The 17,458-nt window shown below is 47.2% G+C and overlaps 1 protein-coding gene across 6 annotated transcripts in view; it reads left to right on the top strand.

The window, feature by feature from the left end:
• PGCKA1 (PDCD10 and GCKIII kinases associated 1) overlaps positions 1-17,458 on the top strand; it is a 282,865-nt gene that overhangs the window by 203,845 nt on the left and 61,562 nt on the right. For 4 of the 6 annotated variants that reach the window (XM_086963998.1, XM_086963994.1, XM_086963995.1 and 1 more), the window contains one exon: positions 8,555-8,655. The exons of the other annotated variants lie outside the window; for them this stretch is intronic. The gene's annotated coding sequence lies outside the window, so the exon portion shown is untranslated. The remainder of the gene's footprint in view (positions 1-8,554; positions 8,656-17,458) is intronic. 6 annotated transcript variants of the gene reach the window in all.

The following is a 17,458-nucleotide window of genomic DNA, read 5'->3' as shown; positions in this document are numbered from 1 at the left end:
CCCTGACACCTTGTCGAGGATAGTAGGTACTAAATAAAAGCAACTACAATTACAATTTCTTTAGACCTTGTCAAGCTGTTTACCACTAGAACGCTCTCTGTATGTAACCTTACACACGAATGGGCTTGTGTTGTGCAGAGCTCCTCAAACAATTCAAGTACTATTCTTACTGAATGAATTACACCCAAAGGGTGGTAAATTAGCTGGTGGCACTCAACGAACAGTGGCTTAATATTACATTTCACCCATCATCCTGTTTACAAAAGAGCACACATAACTGCTGTAGTGCAGTTCTAACTAGTGCATACACCGTGTCCGAAAGAGATGATGCTGGTTAGGGCCCGAAGCAGCAGGTGTTTCTTCAAACAATTTTTGGTAAGAATTTCATGACAATTCTTCAATTATATTATAAAACACGGGATTGAGAGTTATATGGTTTCAATCAAAAAGGACGTGTCAAGGTTCCCTTCAACATCAACTGCATGTCCTGATAATTACTAAGATTTATCATCCAGAAATTTGAGTAGGTTTAACCATCTTAAATACACTATTTAAAAAAAAAATATATATATATACATATATATATATATTTTTTTAACTTACAGATCCATTATAGACATCACCAAGCAGTATTCCCAGTTGAAGGTTCATCTTAAATACACTTGAGCAAAATTGCGGATTGTGTAGAGTTTATCTCAAGGCGATATTATCAAGAACTCTGCATTACATGACATTCTGATCCCTGCTCGAACAGGGGTTTGAGCAGATTGGAATTTTAGGCCCCTCTTGTGATCAGGGACATATTACAGACAACACACCAAGGCCATCATCGCAAGTGGCATGGAAAACGGGCCAGAGTGTCCCCACCTTAGAAGTTACAGATACCAGTGGCAGCAGTAGCTCCAGGGGTAGGGGGAAATCCAGGCTATTACAGTGCTACCCTAAGGATATAAGGGCCCCTTTAGAAATGAGGAATTACCAGGAAAATCTAGTAGTTAGCGGCTGATTCCCATTGTCTGTCCTCACCTTCCATTGAATTTTCACACAGCCCAATCTCCATGTGAAAATAAACAGATCCACATAAACTCCATGGACCTCATCATTTCAATGCAGCCGGTAACTGCTATCAGCAGGAGTTAAGAGGCCACGTGTAAGAGGCCCGAGAGTTGCACGCCGTGCTTTATCTATTCCCTCTGCAACAATAAATGGTGAATATCTTTGAAAGCAGGATCTACTCCAGCTGGTCCAGCGGCTGGGGTTCTAGGTATGCTTGGGGTTCATGGGTCAGGTATTTTATGTGTTACAAGGTATAAAGGCGGGTCTTTTTTAATGTCGGAGTATGACAGAGAATATAAAATCAGAAGTTGGTGCTTCTCGGGAGTCACAATTAGACTTCATTCGAATCAAAGGGAGTCTTTCCATGAATCAGATGGATGTTCCAAATAGTCCGATAATGGCGGGACCACGTAATAATCAGATCTTCTATAATCCAAACCGGTGAGCGTCTCCCGTAGAGGGCAGGACACAAACAGGATAAACAAGTGGCGAGGCAAAAGCCCTGAATAGTGGAGCTCCACACGGACCGCGAGGCGGCGTCCTCTCACGGGGAAGATGTAAGCAGGCCTCCTCCAGAAAGGACCATAATCAATCCCACACTGTTCTTGACCTTAGGTCCCATCAGAGAGGTATAGCTTGAGTCCTTTTGCACTGTGTACACTGGACACACGTTTGGACATATTCAGCAGTTTAGGCTGGACTTCTTTTGGAGGAAGGTTAAGACTAATTTGCTTATAGCTGGCTCCAAACTGAGGTAGCATGATGTACAAAATAATGATGGATTGGGATGCGGCCCAAGTAATTACCAGGGCTTTTATGCAATATTCACACACACCTGTATGCCTGTATTGAAAAAAGTAATCTGGATTGGCCCCAATTTCTAATTGCAGAAGATGCATGGGTGATTTTCACACCCAAGCATGGACATACCAGATTGTGATGTGTGTTATCAATTGGCCATTTGATTATGCTGAGTTGGCGATTTGACTAAATGTGGCTTCCATCATTGATTCAGCGGCGTGGTCTGGCCTACCAGCGTTTCCCAGTGACTTGTTTAGTGATTGCAATTGAGATTTCTTGTATTTCTTTGGTCCTGAAGAGGCCTAAAATTCTTTACGCTGAAACTCATTGACTGATCCCTTACAATGGAGGAGTTGTCGTAAGATGGACTATGGCACAAATTAGTTCGGGTAGGGCATGACCACTTGATTGAGTTGTCTATCGGTCGGACCTACCCCCATCACTACCTCCAGGTGGATCTAGGACTCAAATATATTTTTGTACCTCCTCCTCTACCGAAAGAATGTTTGGCGAGACAAAGAATTTTTGAAAAACTCAGATATGATTTATTTATTTATGTGTCGTTGTGTTTTTATACGACTCCTGTAATTGTTTAATTGTTGTGTTGACTATATATATTTTTCAGTGATGTATTTTTGTTGTGACAAAAAGTTCTTAAAATATGCACATAAGTAATCAAACATAAACAATTGTGATTAACACTAACAGATGTGGATGAATACTTTAATGTGAAATATTTAGATTATTAAATCAAATTAAGTTTAATTTAGGTGGAAGAAACAAGGTAAATTTTTCCACAAGTTGTACCGTATTTTATATGTTATATTGGTAACTGTGGGGCAGTGGGACTACATTGGTAAACCCCTGATTTGGTATATACGAGAAATTACCAGTGGCTGAGATTAATTCAAGCATTGCATCCATCACTTTTTTGTATATTTTAGTGCAACACCCTAAGTGGGGCAGTGTTAGACCTGGCATCCTTGGCGTGGTTTCCTCTCTAACTTTTTGCCCTCAGACCTCCTGTTTTTGCTGATTTTGTATTTGCTGGCCTGAGGACTCTGCACACGTTACCACTACTAACCAGTGCTAAAGTGCTTGTGCCGTTTATCTAAAATGGTAACATTGTGCTGTCTACTATCTCCCACTTACATTAGGCAAATGAAGATGGAGCAGTGTGGGAATGGACATGAGTGTGAAGGAAAAACTGCTATGCAAATGTGTACTTTGAGTATGTCTGTGAATAATGAACACCCTCTTTGAGCCAGGCCTTTTGTTTTGCATCTCATGCAAATGAAGACATTTCTTGACCATAATATGTCACCACGAGCGCATAGAATTTTGAAGCATGAATGTCAAAAGTAGGTGGTACATGCTAATGAAGAAATGTATATCTTTAGCATAAAATTATAGTGTTTCATAATTCATAAAGACCTGATCACACACTTTGAATAAACTGCATTGTACGTCACTATAGCGACAGTTTACTTTCATCATATGATGCAAGCAGAAGAGCATTTCTATCTTTTTAGATCATAAAAAGGTGTATTGATATATTAATACAAAAAAGCCACAGTTTCACAACTTTACACAAAAAGTAGCTTAAACAACAATGTATTCCTCAGGGATGTGGCCTGGCAGCACAAGGTAGCAGTCACACTTAGAAAGACCTCCGATGGGTTCCATTGAATATTTTGTTATCCTGAACATCTCCTGCTGCTCCAGAGCTGATGCCTCTGGTGGTGGAGAGCTGGACAGCTCACGTGACCGCATACGCTTATGTGGATGTTTTTGTGCATTTACTAATAATTGTGCTTTATTAACCACTGTGCAGAATAGTAATCTATACTTGAGTTAATGTGTGTATACATATATGGTGTTATTGCCCTTGAGAAAATGTTTATATATCCTGTTCCATCCTGGAAAATTTTAGTTATCCTAACTAGACCTCAGCTAGACCATCTTTTTTAAAGTGGCATTCTCATCATGTCACATTCACTGTTTATTATGAATATATGGTTTTTCTTAGCAAATCATTACTTCGCATGCTTTTACTGCAATGTTTTTACTTAGCAACTACCATTACTTTGCACGTTTTTACTTCGAATGCGTTTAAAATGCAACTGCACAGTAATGATCTAAAAATGCTTTAACTCCGCGTTGATTTACTATTTTTAGCACTATATCGCATTTTATCCTCGTATTAACTATAAAATAATCGTAATAGTAACCTATCCCTGTGACACAACACTACCCAAAACCCACAAACACTACAGTGCCCTTCACTGATTAAACACCACAGCACTACCATAAATCACTACCCCCTGCATGTCTGTCTCCCTTCCCCAGTCCACTCCCTACACTCAAACACTACCCTGCACGCCCCCCTACACTACCCTAAACCCTAAAACACTAACCTACACTACACAAACACTACAACACTACCCTAAACCCTAAAACACTACCTCCTGCACATTCCTCCCCTGACCGCAAGTCCAGTCCCTACTCCCAAACACTACCCTTCACAACCTCCTACACTACCCTAAACTCAAATACACTACTCTACACTACCCAAACTCAACCCTACAACCTAAAAGACTACCCCCTGCACGACCCAAAAAACTACACTTACCTCGCTTTCCTCTGTGCTTCCTCTCTTCTCCGGCTTCCAGCGCCGTCAGATCTGCACGTCGTTGTTTGGAAACGATCGGAAATGCCTTCCAAACAACGATGTGGATAGCGCATACCATTACAACTCATGCGTTGGAACAGTGCTTGTGATGTAACAACTTGCATACAAACGTTACTACGCTTGCGAAGTAATGGTATGCGCACTAGCAGCCTCGAAGTAAAGGTTGATTACCGTTTATTATTTCTACTGCATGTAGTCAAGCAAGTCATATTTGTTTATTTCCAAATTACGTTGTTCTCGAATAAGACTTTCTAGCATGGGCTCACTAATGTTACATTTCTTCAAGGTCCTTCTCCCTGCATGCAGTATTGCATTCATTCACAATGGTTCTCCGTTGTTTTGTAACTAGTTTGTTCTGAAATCTCCGGATGACATTAGTATTGGGAAAGCTCAATCAACATACATGTAGTGGGATAGTGCTTAGGTGCTAAGGCTATATGATGCTCTTTAATTCAGTGTTCTGATTTGTTGAAAATGTATTTATTTTGCTCACACCGTGATGAATCTCCACTTTTTATTCTATCCTATGGGAACATTTCCTATATAAACACTTGAATTTGGGGGTGAGGCAGGTGACTTTCCAATGCTACTAGTGATGCTGTCAGATTACCTGCTGATTTTATTGCCTATTTGGGAATTAGACTAGTTTTGATTTTACCTGTTATTCTGTTATGCCCTATTACTAAGATCATTCATGGAAATTACTTCTTGCATCTGCTCTTTACAATTTCTGTATCATACCTTTACATTTTTGTGAAACATCTTTATAAATCATCTAATTGTACCCTTGAACTCACTTATGGAGTCAGCCCATTCCTACTTAACTGTATTTGTATGTTGAAATAGAATGATTGGTTGCTCACAAAGGAAGACTGGTTTGAAAAAATACAGACTGAAATCAAACTATATTTTCAGAACTTAAGCCTGTCATTAACGGTAGGGCAATGGGATTTATATGACCTCTTAAGAGGAACAAACACAAAATAATTGATCTCCTGGAAGTCATCTTGGTGGACCTTGACTCTTAATTCCATGCCTCCAGATAAGAAGCAGTTTCAGAAACCTAGAATCTATGTAGCCAGCTCTTAAGCAGTGTGAATGGATTAATGCTGAAAGTGATGGACGGCCTCACAGTCCAAAGTCCATGAATATGAAAATAAAGTGGAGAATGTCCTACTTTGGCTGGGCAGTTGTGAGAGTCACTGTAGGTATGTAAAAGGGAATTACAGTTCCCATGGTGAGATGGTTCCAGAGATAAGTGCAGTGGCCAATTGTATTTACATCGTAATACCATGCCATCTGTGCCCAGCCCCCCCTTCCCTTGTGGCAATAAACAGGTTCTTGGACTCTGTCCGACTGCAACACCTGTCCCCAGCAGAGAATGCTCAGCTAAAACTTGAGATCTCAATGGAACAGCTGTTGGAGTAAATATCGCAGCTGGAAACTGGTAAAACCCCTGTTCCCTGACACATTCGTCAGCCTCTAAGCCTCCCCACTCATTCCCCACTTACATAGATTATTTTCTAGATCCTTGGAGTAGGGGTCTTTACAAGAGACCTTGGCAAGGTGACAATTGCCCTAGTCTCATAAAAGCTTCCTGACCATTGCTCATCATATAAACGTATTAATAGATACTGAAAGCAAAATATTGGTCAAAGCTCTTTCTAGTCAGCTACCATATTTTATTTGCTCCCTAGTACATAACGACAAGAGCTGCTCTATGCCTGGGTGATCCACTCCCTGCGGTATTAAGCACCAACACAATGCTTTGGTTCTCGCCATCAAACTAGAAGACTCAATTGAACTCCTTCCTGCAGATTTTGAAAGGGTGACCAGTGGGATTACATTACCTATTCACAGTTATGACACAAATGTTCTTCAATACTTCTGCCTGCTCTATGACTGACTGCTTGCACGGGTACGAGTTAACTGTGTTCCTTTGGACATATTTCCAATAGATTAGAATATCTGCCGGATTTCCCCTTGTCCCCAGTGCTCATCGCCCTGGCGATTGAACCACTGGCAGAGTGTATTTGAAAAGTAGGATCAGTGGCTTTGACTGGACCCCAGTCAGTAAGACCCAGTCTCACTAGATTTTGACTCTTAATATGTCTCAGTTCTCCTTGGTCATCTGAGATGGGCCTGCTGAACTCCTTCGGTCAACATTGTGACCCCTCAGTAAACAGGCTCAACTCCATATTGAACAGGGCGTCAATAATGGAAATATAGAGGTTCAGTATCTAGGTGTATTTATGGCATGTGATCTGGCGACTGCATGGTCCGCCAATGTAGCCCTGCTCTGGGCCTCTTTCATGAGTGGCCATGCCCATTGAAACCCAATGCCTTGAATTATGGGCCTTTCGCTACAGTTAAAAGGGTTTTCCCCAAAGGCTGATATATGCACTTCAAAAACCATTTACCTGCCTCCAGTCCTTACCAGTACTGTAGCACTGCTCAGGCACTCCCCTTGGAGGGTAAGGCCTCCTGGATTCTATAACAAAATGCTACAATTTGCAATTTGCTGGTACATTGAGTATGATGGATGTGAGTATGTCCTACCATGTTGCACACCTTCTTATTAACAATGACTAGAACTTTGGCTCGCTGTCTGGTCCAGCTTTAATGTCTGAACAGTGGGTTATGGGAAACATATGTCTGTATCATTTCTTATATTGGAGAAACCTCCTTAACACTTGACTCCCTTAAGTCAGCTGGTTCTTTACGATTTAGAGGGGCTTATTCCAGCCACTCTGTTGGAGTCACAACATTACAGGGGAAACCACACTATGAGTTGGCATGCAAATCCCAGATACCCTCCTTACAAGAGTTTTTGGTCTTGGCATATTGAGAATAAAATATATTGTGTGCTAGACCTACATGCGCTCATTCGCAGACTCCCAACAGGACTTTGAGCTGCCCAGGTTACTGTTCTTTATATACTCACAGTTAAGACAAGCTGTTTCTCCCTATCTATTGATTGATTGATTGATTGATTGATTGATTGATCTGCAAAATCCAGAATGTAGCCCCTTAGAGGCCCAAAAGGATTCCTCATATATTTAAATCCTAAATCTCTGAAAAGCGATTTGCCTGCAACTTTCTCGTCAACGAGAGCGGTGTTCGGGGGGTTGGGGGGGGGGGGGGGGTTGGTGGATGTTGGGGACTTGTGTGGAGAGGATTGGAGGCATGCACAGATGTCACCTAGGGAGGCCCCAATCTTCTCCTGCCTTAGATTGATTTAGTCTGAACACTTACACAGGGTCTATTGCACCACAGAAGGGTTATGGCACACCTATAGGGGCTCTCCACTAACTTGCCTCACATGCCATTCCGAAGAAGGAGATTTCTTCAACGCAATAGGGAGTTGTTCTGTCATTCAAACTTTCTAGAGGTTGTGATGTGGGCACTGTCGATGGCATTAGGATGGACTGTGCTCCTGTCCCCCAAGTTAGCTAACTTTCATATTGTAGAGAAGGTGTCTGCCAACAGGTACTCTAGGTGCCTCTTGATCTTGGGGCTTGCTTCGACAAAGCAAGACATTGCTCATCACGTGAGGGTGGTCTTGTCCTCTCGATCCACCTAGAAGTTGAGGCAGGGACATTAATAATTATAAGGGGTGGAGAATCCAATTTTTGAGGCTGGAGGTTGTGGTGTAAATACAAATGAGTCTGGGTTCCTGACTGTCACTCTTTGGCCCCTCACAATGTAAGCGATAGACAGCTGAGCGATAGACCGCTTATTATATAGAGGTGGTTTGTAAATGAAGCTAACAGATATACCAGTTGCTTAGATCCTTACATGTGTTATGTATGTTGCAAAATGCGTTCAATGTATGGACTGCTGGCTCGATGTCATGCCGTATTGTGATCCTCGAATGATAAATAGAAAATGTCAATACAAATATTATATTAAAAACATTAAAATATATATCCATATTGATCTACAGAAAACGTACTTGCAAGTTGAAAACAATGTATTTATATCTTATTGGTTTCATAATTACAGGTGGTTTATGCAGTATTATGAACAAGGGCCTCTCCCTGCCTGCTCGAATGTCAAAGATTGGGTTGATAGCGCCTACTCTCATACATGACTACAATACAATGGTGAGCATTTTTAGGTGTATTTATTTATGCGTGCTTTAATATGCGGATATCTATGTATGTATGCATATTTACGTGTGCACAGTTCCACTTGAATCTATGTGTCTAGATGGAAATTACCATTGTGAAGAACGAAAAAATGGTCCTTCACATTTGTATTGAAAAACTAAAGCGCATAATATGATACTAATGGAGTTTTCATTTCTCTGATGAAATTATATTGAGATGACCTAATTCGGCAATTATTACAGCAATCTTTTGAAAATGTAATTTCAAAGAGCAGTTATAGCAAAGGAGGGAATTCTGTTTTTCTCCATTTCCTACAACGAGTAGCATCACTAACTCAGCAGCGCAGTGCAGAGTGCCTGCCCTAAGTCGATTCTCCAGGTGGGGGCTCCATTGAGCCAACCCCTTTTCTGTCGTTCAATGTTGTAGCAAGAGGCAGAGAAGAAACACTTCCTCAAGGAAGTTGCACTCTGTTTCGGTTCGGCTTTGCCTTTGAGGCTTGTCACGTTCCTGTCTACAGACCAGGGCATGGCTCCCGAATATGGACTGTGTGTAAACCAGAGTCCAGGCCATTTAGAATGCAGCATTTAGCCCCAGCAAAGCAGAAAACGTAATCCGGATTTTCTCCATACTGATAGCTGTATCGCCAAATCTCGCTTCGTTTGTTCGCCCTAAGGAAATGCTTTGAGCACACAGTTGTCAGAAGAAAATACAAGTCCAGTTCTGTTGACCTTTGGAGTTCAGTTATTCTCCACCATTTCATAGGTAGGAAGCAAATCACGGCGGCTTCTTCTCAATTGAGATTTGAGGTCAAAACGGGGAAGAGGGGGGGAGGAAAACAGCACCGACCAGAGACTCAAAATTTGGTGTGATAAAGGCCGCTTTATTGGAAGCAGGTGCACCCTAACAATGAAAAACCCTTGGCCTGCGCCGTACAAAACTATACCTCACTAAATATGCAATTTCCTGACAAACCCCCCACCCCCTCCCCTAACTGTTTCCCCCGATCCAAATACAGTAAACAATTAGCAGAAACGTCAATTTACCTCTCCACCTGGCTAAATCCTTAATTATGCTTGACCTACCCCCCGATAATCCAACAACAGATCTCCTACACTTCCCCCATATATTAGGAAGAACCGCCACTCGAAAGGCGTGTTAACGCCTTTCAACCCCCTCCTAGGACTCCTGCACTTCCGGGTGCCTGCGCACCAATGCCCTGCTCCAGAGCCTCCCTCAAATGTAGCACCTAACTCCAGCCAGTACTACAGGTGAAACCCCATCCTCCCTGAAATTCCACTGCCCCGCACCTAAGCTCCGGGTGCTCCATCCTTTCAACCGTCCATCTCCTCAAAACCCTAATTTCCTTGTAAATTTCCTCTGGGTCCTATCAATGGCCGCTGGCCTCTCAGCCCTCCCTCAACCCATCTGGGACCGAAACTCGGACCAAATGACCTGACACCCTGCCTACCTGCGCCGCATCCCTAACAGTTCCCTCTTCACTTGTTTAACCCACGCTAACTCTTTACACGGTACCAAGCCCACGCCAAGCACACTCTCCCCTTTACCACTGCACACAAAGCCTGCAAACGCATGCTAGCTCATGCCCTTTTCCTAGCCGCTGACAATGAAACAACCTGTTGTCCGCTTCCAACCACTGATTCCGGTGTTTGACCCAGTCCCCCTTTTTGCATGCTTTATTAATGAGTTCACCAACATAATTCTCCAGCGACACTGCAGTTGGCCCCGCCCCTGCACCTGAAAAGACACACATGTGAGAGGCGAGAAATGTCCTTTATGTCGTACATTCACTTCCCATCCCCCGCAGCCTGACAGATGCCCCTAACAGTCCGACCTCCAGGGCCCAGGCCCTCCCTAAAACTGCCGCGCAGCCTCCGTCGCCGCCCCCACTCAGATGGAATGCCTCCGTAACGCCTTCGAGTCCTCACCCATACACCATAGGGCGCGCCGCAGGACCCCCAACACCTGTGGCGCATGCACCCTGCCACCTCCTTCTCGACCGAACCCCCGCCCCACCTTCCCACCGCTATGTCCCCAGTCCCCCGCCGACAGTGAATCGTAACCCCCAAAAGCCCCCGTCCATCAAATTCAACCTGAACGGCAACACCCGCTCCTGAGGAAACCACCTATCCCCCTGCCCCCGACCGCCGCAATTCCTCCCATGCCCGCTCATATGCCATCATGGAAACGCCTCACGAACGCCTGTCCCACGCATGTCCACTTCACTCCCACCGACAAACGTACTCAAGGATGCAGCCGCATCACAACGGACCGCGTCAGACCCAAAACCACAACGTTGCCGCCACCTTGTCTACCAGCATGCGTGCTTCCATGGCCACGGAGTCGAGCTCTCTACCAAGGACAGCACCGAACTGGGACCGTGCGTCTTCTCTGGCGCCCGGGGCACCCCCAGGTAAGCCACAAGGCCCGGAAAACCGTCCAGCTCCGCTGGCCGTCCGTCGAAACCCGGCCGTCCCACCAGCAAGACGTCAACCAGATAGTGCGTCATTGACCAGAGCCTGTCCGCCAGGAAAAAACCCACTGCAAAATTCACCTAATGGTGCACCCAGCGCACACAACTCTGAACATCCCATGGGCACTGCTGTCGCCCTCCATGCCAACCTCGCCGCCCCCTCGTCCTCTGGCAGGCGTGTTTCCATGGCCCGGAGTCGAGCTCCATACCAAACAAGGACAGCACCGTACTGGGACCGTACATCTTCACTGGCGCCAGGGGCGCTCCCAGGCAAACCACGAGGCCCATAACTGACCAGCAACCGCTGGCAGTCTGCTGAACCCGGCCGTCCCACCAGCAAGAAGTCCCCCAGATCGTGCATCTGTCTCAGAGCCTATCCGCCAGGAAAAAGCCCACTGCAACAAAGAACTGAAACGCCCAAATGTGCCCGCGAGATCGAACCCCCATGCAATGGTCCCCACAAGTGCCCCCGTTCAAACCGGGTCCCCACCGACTGATGATCCCCCCTGATGCCTCCGAAACCACCAGGCCGCCAACCGAACCTCGCACTTTGCCCAAAACCTTCACCCACCGCCGCCGGGCTCCTCCGCGCTATGTCCCTGATAGTATACGACACCCCCGGGAGCTCTGCCGCCAAAGTCACAATGGCTCAACTCCACCACCCTCACCGGCAACGAGCCTATTGCCAGAACCTTGACCCCCTTTCCCCCCTGCCGGCACCCCCCCTGGCACCCCCTCCATACCGCGCCATTCCCCCAGCGCCCCCCCAGGATCCCCGGTATCCGCACCAAACGACAACCGAGGATTACTCAAACCACTCCTCCACTCCGCCACCATCCTTACCTGGCGTCAAGGCCGGCGTCGCCACTGGATCCCGCCGCCTAACCAGCGGAGGCGCTGGGGGGGGGCCGTCACCTCGGCGCTCCTTGCCGTGGGCATACCTGAAACACACTACCAACACCGTTACTTTACTCCCCCCCTTCTCGCATCTCCCCCTCCTCCTCCGAATCCTCCACATATCTCAATTGCCCCCAGGGCCTCACCCCCTTTCCGCATCTCCCCCTCCTCCTCAGAATCCTCCACAAGTTCCAACGGCCCATGGCCTCCTGCCCAGCACTGGGCCCATTCCTCCACCTTTCCCTCGTAACACACTGTTGGCCACCCCACACATTTTGTTTGCTTTAGATACTTGCACAAGTGCCACCATTGCCTACGTAACGCTTGCTCTTGTGCCGGAGTGTCAGCCATTTATTGCAGTATTAAATCTCCACTGGTACTTTGTACGTTTTGTAATCTGCACACATATCACTTTTGCCTCCTGTAACGCACCGGTTGCTACCTCATGTATTTTGGTTGCTCACTATTGTCACCTTTGACCCATGTAACCCAACGTGTGCTTCTGTAATTTGTTCATATGTAATTGTTTCCCCTTGTATCATTACTGGTCCTATTGTGAAGCGCTCTGACACCTTCGGGTAAAGTCTGCGCTATATAAACGCATAAAATAAATAAACTCATCCCCCAATCCCCCCCTTCATGGCTCCGTCCTACTCCACCCTGCCACCTGCTGACACAACCACAACAAATCCCCCGATCCACGTCCTCCCACCTCCCGCCTCCCCCTCCCCTGTACTGTCTCCTCCACCGGTGCAGTCATGGATGGACCAGCTGAATCTATGAAAACGACACACCCATCATTGTCGACAGCGCAAAACCCTGGGGTCCTAATCGTCACACAACACAATCTACCCACCCTAATACCACAATTGCCAAGCCTGCTCGACACCCACTGCACCCTTTTAGTGGGAAGCACGCTCCTTCCCGCCCCATGACCTCAACAACCCTGGTCCCATCGCCGGTTCTCACCAAAACTGGACTACTGCAATTCTCCCCACCCCCCAAGCCTCCCACTCCTCCTCCCCCGCTATCTAGCGACCCAACCAACTCCCCCCCGGCTTTCCAAACTGATCTCCAAGTTCCCCTCCCTCAAGGCCCTCCCAAAGTTTAATCCTCTGTTGTATAAAAAAGTCCTTGACCCTCCAACTATGGAAGTGCCGTTTCCAGTGGGTACGCTTGTTCCGTGAGACTGCCATCATTGCAGCACTACTCAGCACCCGTGATTGGGACTCTTATTACATGCACACGTCACAGGACCAGTGTAACCCCGTTTTCCACCCCCCACATTTGTTCGTTTCCAATACCTTCACGGGGGCCCCATGCCCACGTAACCCTCACTCCTGTGTTCGAGTGTCCTCCACCTTATTACCTCTACTCGCACCTCGCTTTTGTAACCCGTACATATGCCACTCTCCCTCCCATGACGCCTGATTGCTACCTCCTGTATTCTGTTTACACACGCTTGTCACTTATGCCTCATGTACTGTAACCTTGCTTGAGCAATACATTCACTGGAAATGCCCTTGCATCCGATCCGTTCTTATTATAAAATGCATAAATAATTAAATAATAATCAGCATCTGATGAACAGTCTCTTGCCTTCCTCCCCACCCCCCGGCGGCCGTCCTGACCCTTCGGGGTGGGAGTGGCTGGGGACGCACAGCCCCTCTTCCACTCGCATGTTCCAAGAATGGTCCCTCGTGGGAGCACGCCCGCTCGTACCAGGCAGAGCCGGCCCATCCCCTCGGTCGAGTGGAGCTGCATGCTGCTCTCCCGAGCGCCTATCTCCGCGTCCCTGTCCAGAACAAGAGGCGTGTCCAGCATGCCGGGAACTAAACCCCCCTCCCGCTCCCGAAAAAACTCCCACCCCCCCTGCCAAAAGCCCCCCCTCAGCGCTCATCGCGCCTCCAAACCCCCCCCTGCACCTGCCCAACCCCCGTTCCCCGCAGGACACCCCACCCCCCCACGCGAAGGCCTACCCCCGAACAGGACCTCTTGCACCCCCCCAGTCGCCCGCACCCCCCCACCCCGCACTCCCCCCGTCGCACACTCGCCGCAGAACAGCTCCCCACCCAGCCCCACCATCCCCCCCCTCTCAACCCCTACCCCCCCCCCCACGCAGACACAGAGACCTGCGAGGCCCCCACCGTGCTCACCTCCCCCTCGGGGACACCACCCCCCCACGCCCTCCCCCCCATCCGTTCATCCGAGTAAATCCAGCTACCGAGAGTCACCTACAACATGCCATTTACGCAAACTGCGCCCCGAAGCACAACAACCTTAGTGTCACGAGAGAACTGGTGCCTAGCGACAGTCTCATGACTCCGATCGCACTCACTGAAGCGGCTAAGGGGAATAGGACATGCGGCGAGGCTGCGCAGCGGAAGCAAGCTCCAGATCCCAGACACTCCCGGAAGATGGACCCGAGGCCGAGCCCCAGCCTCGTATCCAGTCCGCAGCCGCCGACCTGAGCCACGGCAACTTCAGAAAAAGGGGAAGAGGGGGGGGGGCAGAAACCCAGCCTCCCTCGTAGGCCCCAATTGGCAGCACACAACGGCCACAAGCCTCCAACTCGCATCCCCCCGCCCGAACACAACGCCGAAAGACCCAAACCTCTCGTGCGCCCCCGCAAATACGAAACCGCATTACAAAGGAACCAACCATGAAACGTCCTAGCGCATCAATCACGATTATTGCACACACCAAGGACAAGAAGCAAATTAACACTGTGAAGTGGCATAAGTACAGGCATGCACGCACCCATCCTCAAGAGATGCACCATAATAATGCAGTACCGTTACGCCCGCGCATCGATTCTACACAATAAATAAAATCTAACAGGAAAGGTCATTATCTAAAATAATTACCTCTGCCAAACCCCCCGCCCGGCTGCTGTGTCATCAGTCACCAAAATGGTGACCTATAACCCAAAATGTCCGGTTTTAAAGGGGGCCAGCCCAATAGCAGCCCAAAACTAGCCCAACCCCAGCCCAAGGCTACTAACTAGCCCAAAACCAGCCCGCGTACGGTGCTGGCTCTATTCCCCTGCCCCCTCCCCGGCCCCAAAACCCCCCCGGGGGTGGCAGGCCTCCCGCTGGTCGGCCGCCCCCCCCAAGCCCTATTCAACAGCAAGGCAGGAAAGACAACAGCAGGCTAGGGGTAAATGAGGCTGTCTGAGTGCCAGTAGGTGTTCATTGCAGGGAGAATACCGAGTTCAAACAGCCCGCCCGTTTCCTGGCCAGCCCATCAGCAGCATCCTCACCTAGAGAGGAAAGATGGTTGGTGGCCTCTGAGATGTCAGTGAGCTCAAAGGCCTTTTTGCCTTCACTCCTGGAAGAGGCCATGACTGACCCTTAAAAATGTAAAAAACTACCAGTCCTACCACCTGGGTCCTTCACCTACTGCGTGAATGTTCTGTGTTGAACGTTATGGTTATGGCCATTGTTCATATGCAAATCATATTTTCTATTACAGAGCTGCTCACTTTATGTTAAGTTTTCCTCTCCTGGTCGGTTATTTCAAAGTCTCTCACACCGGGCTGGCGTCTGAGATCTGGAATGGATTTAAAAACAGGAAGGTCACAGAGTTAACAGAGAAATACAACTTGTGAGGTCAAAGGACACCTAGACAAAATTATAAATGCTTCTTGGAAAAAATTACATTGTATATTTAAACAGCTGAGCAGTATATTTATGAGGGCGCATGCACCAAAACTGCGAAAAGCATTAACAGGAGCCGCTGTCACTGGAGTTCCTGTCAGTGCATTAGAAAGGAAAGCCAGCCTGGTGACCATACCTAAATTCTCCAGGCAGCATCGCAGGCAGGACAATGGAGTAAATAACTCTGTCACCCAGCGGAGAAACGGGTCTCCCTTTGACAAATAAAGTGCCCCCTAAACTATGGAAAACTTCTAGGGTCAGGCCCATTTAAAATCTACTGCTGATCCAATACTCCTACCGTCCTATTTCGCTGCTTCCCTTTTTTGGGAAGATGCTGGAATCTCTTGTACATCAACAGCTCCTCATTCACCTCGAGAGCCATGGGCTATTGGATCCCTCACAGTCAGGCTTTCGGGCGGCACACAGTAGAGAGGCAGCACTGGTAGAGGTTACAGACAACATCAGGCTAGCCTTAGACAGACGACAGTCCGCTGTCCTTGTCTGCTTGATCTATCTGCAGCCTTTGACACCATCTCCCATAGCATTGTAGAACATCAGCTCTGGGAGATTGGTGTCCGGGGGAATGCCCTGAAATGGATCAAGAGTTATTTAACAGACCGAGCTACAACATTACAGGTGGGCAACACTGTCTCATGCAGCAGACCGTTTAAGATGGGAGTGCCACAGGGCTCCATCTTGAGCCCGACTCTCTTACATTTGTACATGACGCCGTTGGCCAAGGTGATCAGATCCTATGGTTTTGATGTCGTATCATATGCTAATGACATGCAAATCTTAGTCATTCTTGGACCAGCTCCATCTGAAACAAAACAGCGTTTCAAAGAATGCATGCCCCATATTGATAGGTAGATGAGCACCAACCACCTTCAATTAAATGGAGGTAAGTTGGAGATCATGCTCTTCGAGAAGGCCCAGGAGCATTGGTCTCATGACTGGTGGCGCCGAACTCTCGGCCTCTGTCCAAACCCCAAACCGACCGTATGGAATCTAGGTTTCTAGATAGATAACCAATTGTCTATGAAAAGTCAGATTAATCATATTATCGGCTCGTGTTTTGGAGTGATGCGTAGCTTACGCAAGGTCTTCAAATGGATTCCGATTGAGGCCAGGAAATCATTAGTCCAGGGATTAATAATAAATCGCATGGACTATGGAAATGCCCTGTTGTCCTCAATCAATGAAGGACTTCTCACTAAACTTCTGATTTTACAAAATACTGCAGCCAGGCTGATCCTGAACCTCCCGCCCAGATCTCCTTTGGCCCCCTGTTTGAAAGCCCTACACTGGCTCCCAGTCAGAAAACGAGTGCTTTTTAAGATTCTTTGTCTGACACACAAAAACATGTATGGAAAAGGCCCAGGGTCCTGGTCCAAAAAACTACGTTGGTGCCAGCCTAGTAGGGTGTTAAGATCGAGCAATAAATAATTTCTTACACCCATCAAAATTCGGACCGCGAGAAACAGAGGAAGGTCTTTTTCCTTTCTTGCCCCTGCGTCTTGGAACAAACTCCCCTTAAATCTACGCACTATCACAGATCACAACTGCTTTCGCAAGACGCTGAAGTCATGGCTATTCGATAACTAAACGAGTACTCTATCAGACCGTCTGCAAGCGCCATGAGACCTCCGAGAGATATGTGTGCTGTACAAATATCCCTGATTTGATTTAATAAGTGTTTTGAGGCTAGTAGTTGTACTAGAATCAGAAGGCAGAGTTGCAGTGTTTTAAA

The sequence above is a fragment of the Lissotriton vulgaris genome, chromosome 3_2 (genome assembly GCF_964263255.1).
Source record: "Lissotriton vulgaris chromosome 3_2, aLisVul1.2, whole genome shotgun sequence".
Lineage (NCBI taxonomy): Eukaryota > Metazoa > Chordata > Amphibia > Caudata > Salamandridae > Lissotriton > Lissotriton vulgaris.
This window is presented reverse-complemented; position numbering and strand designations above follow the sequence as displayed.